This window comes from Dendrobium catenatum, unplaced genomic scaffold, assembly GCF_001605985.2.
Source record: "Dendrobium catenatum unplaced genomic scaffold, ASM160598v2 fragScaff_scaffold_1686, whole genome shotgun sequence".
NCBI classification, from domain to species: Eukaryota; Viridiplantae; Streptophyta; class Magnoliopsida; order Asparagales; family Orchidaceae; genus Dendrobium; species Dendrobium catenatum.
This window is the reverse complement of record NW_021320148.1, coordinates 17,504-27,378: the sequence shown is the minus strand read 5'-3', so window position 1 is coordinate 27,378 and position 9,875 is coordinate 17,504. Positions and strand designations below refer to the sequence as shown.

The 9,875-nt window shown below is 28.3% G+C and overlaps 1 non-coding gene across 1 annotated transcript; it reads right to left on the bottom strand.

The window, feature by feature from the left end:
* Nucleotides 1–1,253: 1,253 nt before the first annotated feature.
* LOC114581383 lies at nucleotides 1,254–1,359 on the bottom strand. Its single transcript, XR_003703315.1, has one exon. It is a non-coding gene; the product is annotated as a small nucleolar RNA R71 (small nucleolar RNA).
* Between the last annotated feature and the right edge of the window lie 8,516 nt (nucleotides 1,360–9,875).

Sequence of the window (9,875 nt, the reverse complement as noted above, 5' to 3'; positions counted from 1 at the left end):
ATTTTTAATTTGATTAACTACTTGGGTGAAATCTCTGATTAATCTTCTATTATTAATTTAATTCATTTCTACTGCAAGATACAAAAAAAAAATTCTTATAGTTAAAGAAGTTTTTAAATATCCAATTCACCCCCCCCCCCTTCTGGTTAGCCTCGAGACTAGTTCTTAAGGGCTTAATAACCCTAACGATCTTTTAGATATCATTTTCACCCCTATAAGCTCGATAGAGATCTAAGGATACATATGTTATGAATCACATCAATAATTTAAGAAATTCATTAGGAAAGATATGTTAAATACATTCATTAATCCAAAACACTTTATCACATATTATGTTCAATATCTTTTCTTTATTTTATTTAAGTTAATGAATCTCCAAAAATAATCATTTTTATATGGCAGGTCATTATTATAATTAGAGTAAACAGTATTGGTTAATTATAAGTAAGCATACTTTCTTATGAGATTGATATTCTACCAGATCATTATGATACTTGATTCAACACGTATACTTGCATATATTCAGTGATATTTTTTTAATTTTTATATAAAAAATCTAAGTATCATTTAGGGATTGATAGAGCCTAAGTTATTTCACAATTCCAAAAGTTACTCCACAGCCCTATAAATTTTTTTGTGTTGTTGCCAGGGAAGAATTTTATTTCTTGCAATTTTATACATATTAATGAATTATTTACATGATTATACATTGTTTATAATTTTATTTTATTCAATTTTTACTAATTATATATATGTAGTTGCATGATTAGTAGATATAGAATTAAACCTTTGTTACTATTTTATTCTAAAATTGAGCGAGTCCTTTTAAAAACTAGAAAAACTAAAAAGTTTTTTAAAATGGCTGACCATGTTCAAGACCAAGATCATTCTATATCTCTTTAGGATTTTTCAAACCCTTTAGTAGATGAATTCATCAAAGCAATAACATGCTTTTAATTCAAGCTAAGAATTTTGAATTAAAACACGCCATAACTTAAATGGTATAAAATTCTTAGTTTGGGGGAACTCCTGTTGAAGATCCCAACTAATATTTACCTAGTTTCTTTGAAATTTGTGTAACATTTAAGTATAATGGTATTAGTGATGATGCTATTAGACTTATATTGTTCCCTTTTTCTCCAAGGGATAAAGCAAAAATGCCATTGAATTTTTTACCTCCAGGCTTTGTAATCACATGGAATGAGTTGGCACATAAATTTCTTGATAAGTATTTTACACCTTCAATGATTACCAAATTTAAAAATGACCTTACTTCTTTTAGCAAGTTTGAAGGAGATCCATTTATGATAATTGGGAGAGATTTAAGAAAATGCTTAGGAAATGCCCTCACCATGCTTTACCAGATTGGTTGATAATTCAAAGATTTTATAATGGATTGGTAGGATCACTTAGAGCAATCATAGATGCCACAGCTAGAGGATCATTAATTTCAAAGCCATTTAAAGAAGCATATGAATTAAAAGAGGAAATGGCTACCAATAATTTCCAAAGGCCTCCTGATAAGGTGAATCTTAAGAGAGTGGTAAGGATTTATAGAAATGATACCTTATTTATCTTTATTACACAAGTTACAACCATATCTAAAAAGTTGAGCATAATAGGAATTAATTCTAAATCAACTGGGTAATTGGAAGATAAAAATTTAATTGAAGATAATGACATACAAGAGATTGAAAATATTAATTTGATTAAAAGACAAAATAATCCCTATTCCAATACTTATAATCCAGGCTGGAGAAATCACCCTAATTTTAACAGGTTAAATAATAATAATGGTAATAATTAATGAAATTCTATTCAAAATAATCAAGCAGTAAATTAGAATAATCCTAATCAATCTAATGGTATTCCAAGACCAGCCTATTCTCTTAGACTTAATCAAAGCATTCAATTTTGCAAGTAGAAAATGACCATTGAAGGATATAGTAATGCAGTTCAGAACTAAACTGCATACTCAAGCTGCCTCTATTAAAAATTTAAAAACTTGATTAAGTCAGCTTGTAATTTCTATGTGTAATAGACCTCTATGATCTTTGCCTAGTAATATAGAAGTGAACTCTAAGGAAAAGGAAAAAGATCCTAATGGAATTCATTTTAAAGTTAGTAACATTCCACCCCAGCCAAATTGATAAATCTAGGATAGTCTGGCTGAAGAATATAAACTTAACACTTACGAGAGGTAGCCACTTGTGTTTTTAGTTAACCTATATTATCTTATGTTTTGTATATCACATGTTTTAGGTGCCTTTTATCATTAATATAAAAACATGTGTTAGTATTAATTATTGTTTATGTATTTTTTTACAATTTAGTTAAATTTCTCTCATACTTATAATTATTTTTATTATCTTTAATTAATATCATGAATTCTAATTACTAAATTAACCTTAATAAAAATGATAATTTAAAATTATGTAAAATTAGGATAATAATAAAACCCTAGATTATAGCTCATGTGAACACTATTTATACTTCATAGAATAGAAAAACTTATAATTAACTAATTTAGATAATTTAAGTTATTATTTTAATTTGAATTTATAAGTTATACATTTATGCATTAATTTTTGAAATGAATATAAATAATTAGGATTAAAGATTATATTTGAGTAGATTAAAATTGGAAATCATAAGAATCATAAATTTGAAATTACTAATCGTATTAAGTCCTTACATTAAAATTATTATGATTATAAGAGGGTTTTAAGAAATTCAAAATCATTTACTACGTACTCCATAAGAATAAAAGGAAAAAAAGATAATAAATAGTTCTAAAAACAAATAGAAATGAAAAAAAAAAAAGATGAGTATTTTAAAATTTTGGTATTAATTAAAAGCTTATAATATGGTTACAATCTTATACATAAACTGATAAAGGATAAAATAAGAAAGCTTGTACAAATGATGGTGAACAAATAAAGTTTCAATTTTAACTACTAACATATCTAATATTCACTTTAGAATTCAAAAGTTAATAATTAAATTTATAACCTATGAATTCCAATTAAACAATAAAAAGGATGACTTATCAGTATAATTATTAATATTTTTCCAAACTTGAAATATTACCTTATTAATATTTACTACTTCTAAACTATGATGCATTATCCTATATTTTAGTAATTTTAAATTTTCAATTTTTATATTGGTTAATCATTTAATCAAAATTATAAAATATTTATTAGCTTGAGGACAAGCAAGAGAGTTTAAGCTAGGGAGAATATAATAAGTGTAAATAATGTATTATTTTATGTACTCAATTTTTAGTAAAATCCTATTATTTTTATTGTATTATGTAGGAAAAATATAAATAGGGAACAAAGTTCTAAGTAACAACCAAAACAGCTGTGTCAGACAAATCAATGCTTTAATGCCATCAAAATACCATCGAGGTGCAACAATATAGATATGGCAGCACAAACTTCTCTATTTGGCAATGCCACAACATCAAAATTTTAACTTAGTAGCACAAAAAATCTATTTTCACAATGTCATGGCACCATATTTTAGAGCCGCAGGCCCAAAATTGCCACTTATGCGTCGCAGTACTAAAAAAACAACAATGTCCTGACACTGTAGTTATAACTGCCCCAAGAAACAATCTACCACTTTTTGGGCGCCACAGCTTTTATCTTTCGAGCACCATAGTATTAGTTTCCTAATTTGTATTTTCTATTAATAGTTGTTGCATTATATTTATAAGTTAGTTCTATCACTTATATTACTTTAGTACTTTTTAGAGTACTTTTCTAAATCTCTCTTAGAGTGACAACTAAAGAAATTTAGGGACTACTTGATACAATCATTAAAGTACTTGTTACAACTCAAGCTCCTGAGTTTATATTTTTAATGATAACAAGCATTAATGAATGCATCTTTATGTCTCCTAATATCTGTAGTGCATATTTGTTTTTATGTATTGACTTTTTGGGTACATTTTTCACCATTCAATGAAGATTTAAAACTTAATATGGGTAGAAAGGGTATACTAAAAGAGTCTGTAATATTCTTTTATTTATTTTTTGATTTCTTGAGTCAAGTCTTATAAAGGTGTATGCTACCTTTGTGATTGTACACACACACACTCAAGAGAGTGTGATAGTGAAAAATTTTAAGTATAATTTTTTGAACTAATCATATTGTATAATCAATTTCATACTATACAATTAGTTATTCAAAAATAATTATAATGGCTAATTGGCTTAATTTGAAGCTTTTTGAACTAATCGTACTATATGATCCAGTTCATATAGGACGATCAGTTGAAATAATAATTTTAGCCTCCAATCATAATTTAGGCAATATTTTAAAATATAAATTGTGTATGAATTATATTGTACAATAGGTATCATACTGTATAATATAATTAATTCTTAACTAAAGTAATCATATAATTAAGGAACAAATTTTGATTAATTATTCTGGTAAGATTGTATTGTATAATTGGATAAATCATACTATATAACTCGATCTTTACATGGGATGATATTTTATCATCACCCATTGTACGGGATAATAATCCAATTTGATTATAATAATTATACTGGATGATCGGCTCAAATACTTAAACAATCATACAGCTCTTTACTCTTCATATATTGCTAATAGGCTAATAGGGATATATTAAACTAATTATATTGTACCATCTAGAATCATATTGTATGATCAAAGATGATATAATTAAATTTTTAAGATTTCTTGAGGCACTCTATTTAAGCTTTCACATAAGCCTTGTAAGTGTTTTTGGGGCATTCATTGAGAGTTCTCCTCTGAAGAAAGCTTGAAGAGAAAGCTTAGAACTTGGGAGAGAAAGGATAGAGTTTGTGAGGGTGTGAGAAGATCCTTGTGGGTTTCAAGGAAGAGTGAGAGGGAGCTCCACACAAGTTCTCTAGTGAACTTGTACCTAAGTTCCTCCAAGTGTCAAGGTTATTCCTGAGGGAAGCTTTGGTGTCAAAGGACCCGATTATTGCGACGCACTGGGGAAGGTAAAAGTGATTCGAGGTTATCTACCTTCACCATAAGGGTGAAAAAGGATTTTAGGTTCTTTTACTTCACTAGGAGGGTGAAAATGGATTACAGGTTCTCTAACTTCACCAAGAAGATGAAAAAATATTCTAGACTCACTGCCTTCACTCGGAGGAAAAAAATCATTCTAGGTTCTCTGCCTCACTAGGAGGGTAAAACAATTATGGTCCTTTTCCGCACTGGGTTGGTGGAAGAGATTTAGGCTAAGGGAGAGTCACTAAGGGTTTAGTGCAATACCTACAATTGAGGACTCCGAGAAGTGAACGTAGGTCATGGATTGACTGAACCACTATAAAACTCTTGTGTTTTCTTTCTGGTTTTTTAACTTTTTACAATTTACATTTTTGCATTTTAACTTACTAGAAATCTCATTTTGGTATAAATCTACGATTGATAATATGTTGTGTTGATTAGATTATCATCACCATATGTGTAACTTTTGATAAAGTTATTAGCTTCTGTATCAAGTGATTATATTGCTTCAACATTGGTGTGCAGATAGTTCACTTAGGCTTAACATCCTTAATTAAACTTTTAATATTTGACTTGTGTTTGTTCAAGTAACTCTGTAAGTAAAGAGTGTATAGAGGAGATCCATTCATCCAATCTAGTTATAATCATCTCTTGTATTTTCTTTCTATAATGATATCAATAAAAATGAGTTTGCTTTATTTTTATTCTATGTTTAACTAAATTCTCTTGTGGTGGATTGATGTAATAAGGATCTTATTGAGTACTAATGAATACACTTATTTATTAAATGATTAAAATGATATTTTCAATATTAATCATTCTTAATTTAATGCACGTAGTTTCCATGTATGCAGTTAAAATAAAGTGTGATGTATAGCCTCGACCGAGGAATGCATGAATAACTTGGAATATTTAAATAGTATGTTTACATGCCTAAGTATAAGATATAAAATATGCTAGATTCATAAGGAGATGATATAATTATATAAGGTCAACAGATATCCTTTCCACCCTTACAAGCTCGATAGAGATTTAGGGATGCATATACTCGAATTACATCAACAATTTAAGAGATTCATTTTGAAAGATATATTAATTATATTCATGAATTTAAAACACTTTATCACATATTGTATTCACTATATTTTTCTAATTTTATTCAATTGATTGAATCTCCAAAAATAAATATTTTTATTTGGTAGGATAATTATTATAACTAGAGTAAATAATACTAGTTAATTGCAAATAAACATACTTTGTCATGGAATGATACTCTACTCTATCATTGTATTACTTAATTTGATGCATATACTTGTGTATTTTAAGTGATGTTTTTATCATTTTTATATCAAATAAAACCTAAGAATTATTTATGGATTGATAGAGCCTTAAGTTATTTTAAAATTCAAATGGTTACTCCCCAACCCCCATCAATTATTGCAATTTATGCAATCAAAATTGTTAAAGCAACAGATTCATAAATTCCTTCTACTCTCCTAGGATTTACCTTACCAATATGCCATTGAAAATTATTAGTATTCATTTCCTCTATTAATTTATATGCTTCCTCAAATGGCTTAGACATTAATGATCCTCTAGCTGCAGCATTTATGATAGCTCTAAAAGATCTAACTTATTCATTATAAAATGTTTGAATAACCAATCAATAAGGTAAAGAATAGTAACGGTATTTTATAAGCATTTTCATATATCTCTCCCAACTCTCATAAATTTATTCCCCTTCAAACTAGGTAAAAAAAAAGTGATATCATTTCTAGGTATGACAATCTTTGAAGAAGAGAAATACTTAGCAATAAATTTATGAGCCAACTCATTCCAAGTGGTTATAAAGCCTGAGGGTAAATGATTTAACCACACATTAGCTTTATCTCTTAAAAAAATTGGAATAATCTAAGTTTGATAGCATCATCATTGACACCATTGTACTTAAAAATTGCATAAGTTTCTAAGAAACTAGTTAAGTGTAAATTGGGATCTTGAACAAGAATTCACTATAATTGAAAAGTTTGAATCATTTGAATTATAACAACTTTTAATTTAAAATTATTATCTTGGATTAAAGGTCTATTAATGCACTGATGAATTTTTTCAACTAAATGGTTAGCATAATTCCTAAGAGGTCTAAAATAATCTTGATCTAATACAATTTCAACCATTTTCACAATCTTTTTGGTTTTTTTTTCAGTGTTCTTTTATTTCTAAGTTAAACAATAAAGGTTCCTTTTTTATGTCTATAAAGCATGTAGCCATGAATATGAAATAAAATAAATAAAAGAAAAGATACAATTAGGTCTAACTATGTAATAAATTCAACAATATAGATAAAATTATAAAAAGCAAAATACTTCCCCAACAATAGTGCTAAAATCTTGATTGGGATATGGAGTCCATGATGTGCATGAAATAAAGAATGAGATTTTATTAACAATATTATTTAATATTTATAGAATATGAGCCTTCATTAGTATTTAATATGCTCTTTACATTATCAATCCAAAATATGAGAATTAGCCAGACATATAATATATAGAAAGTAAACTAATTTTCATTAAGATCATGGAAGAATGAAAATACAAGAGATAATATCACCAGAATGGATCAATGTATCTCCTCTATACTCCTCCTTTAGATTAAAGAGTTTCTTTAACAAACATAGGTTAATACTTCAATTGATTTATCTTGTACTTCCTTAGCTTCCCTTAGATTTTACTATAAGAAGGAATTAGAGAAGTAATCTAACTCACTTATGAACATAAAATCAAAACTATTTATAAGTAAGTACAAAAAGGCATATAGTATCGTTGTGCTTGAAAGATTGGCATCGTGGTGCCCATGAAGTGAAGTACGCCTTAGCACCAAAGTTTCTGCTCCACCGTAGTGATTGCTGACGCAGAATAGTTATTTAGTGAATAGTCACATGGCTTCACTTAAAGAACATTGTCCTTAAAAAAATGTCAGTAACACTATATTGTTGCTATTATTCGAGTGTTGTGGCACCTGAGTGGCATAAATGATGCTAAGGCATGACAACTATGTTACTGTGACTTTTGAAAATAGAGAATCTGATGCCATCAAGTTGGCATTTGGACACTGCAGCACTGGTAATTCTACAGCGTTGACTATGTTGCCACTGTAGTGTTATCAAATAGAGAACTTAGCACTGCCATGTCCGGATTATGGCACCTCAATGATATTGAAGGTGGTGTTGTGATGTTTATTCATTTGATGCCATGATGCTATAAACTCTTTATAATTTTTATCTTTTTGAATCTTTCCTACATAAATATCAACTAAAATAACACATTTTCAGTAAAAATAAAATAAATAAAATATTACATAATTTACACTTATTAGGTTGCTACCCATGGGTAGATAAAATAGTATTAACATTAGTATTTTCACCTAGAAAATTATGCCCATATTTTTAAACTCATATAATTGGAGTCTATACAAATCTTTCATAGAAAAATATTCTACAAAAATTTGTGGCATCGAGAAAATTTATTAAGTGACTGCTTAAACTAAAAGAATTTGAAATACATTTCTTTCTTAGACCTAATAAAAAGTCACAAGTACTTGCAGACATTTTGGTCGAATACATAATCCCAACTTCTAAAAATCCTCCTACCCTTCATCCTCATTCCCCTTACTTGACATTATATGTTGATGGAGCTTTTGAGAGTTATTATGTTGGGGCTAGAATCTTATTAATCTCCCATCAATAGAATACCTTTGATTATGGGCTCTAACTAAAGTTCCCCTTAATAAACAACATTACCGAGTATGAAACCCTCATTGTCGGGTTAAGATTAGCAATATATTGTGAGGTGTAAAATTTTGTTATTCATATCAATTCATAATTGATCATCTCTTACGTGTAGAGAGAGAATAGTATTGCAATATGGTAAAGTTGATCCATGCCCACGTAAACAAGTATTAAATCATCCACATACTTCAAGGGGCATATGCCCTCTCTATACTTGATACATCAATAATTGAGGATCTCTTTATGAGAAAGTGTATCCAGGAAAAAAACTTATTGAGCATTTAAGGTTCGTTGTTTATACAATCTATTAATGAGTAAATAGAGACCTCTTGGATTAATCATATATTTTTCTTCTTGGAAGATAGTGTGTTGCTCGAATACTCGATAGTTGTGATGCGACTTCAAAGGAAAGCAATTAACTTCACTATCATTAGTGGGAAGTTATATAAGAAGGCCTTTATAGGTTATACCTTCAGTGTCTCCCACCATCAAAGGCTGATTATGCACTACGGTAAGTCCACTCAGGCATATATAGAGAATACAGAGGAGGGAAAGTGATTGTTCATAAGATTATGAAGTGTAATAAATTAGAATTAAATTCGGAAGAGTTATTCTATTATTTTTTTAATTTATACTACCATAGCTACATAATTTATTTTATCAATATAAATAGTAGCATAAATAAAACTATGAATCAAAACATCAATATCTATATTTGTATTCATTCCAAAAAAACTATATATTCTACTCAAGATCTATACAATTATTCCATAACTACTATGTTCTATGTACATAATTATAGTTAAAATAATAAGAACCTAAACCTTAAGGATCTTGGTCAATCTCATAGTCTTGCTCCCTTTCCTTGACCTTAAATCATTTAATGACATATAATGATCTCAAGAGACCAACTAGCAATCAAATTTTGTAATTAAACTCAGTGCAATTTAAAGGAGTAATATGCATGTCAGTGGTCAAATCATAATAGTAATAGTCATATGATCAAGAATCATTCCAAAAATAATAAAACTCGCATATAGTAGGAGTAGAATATTTAAACAGTACACCA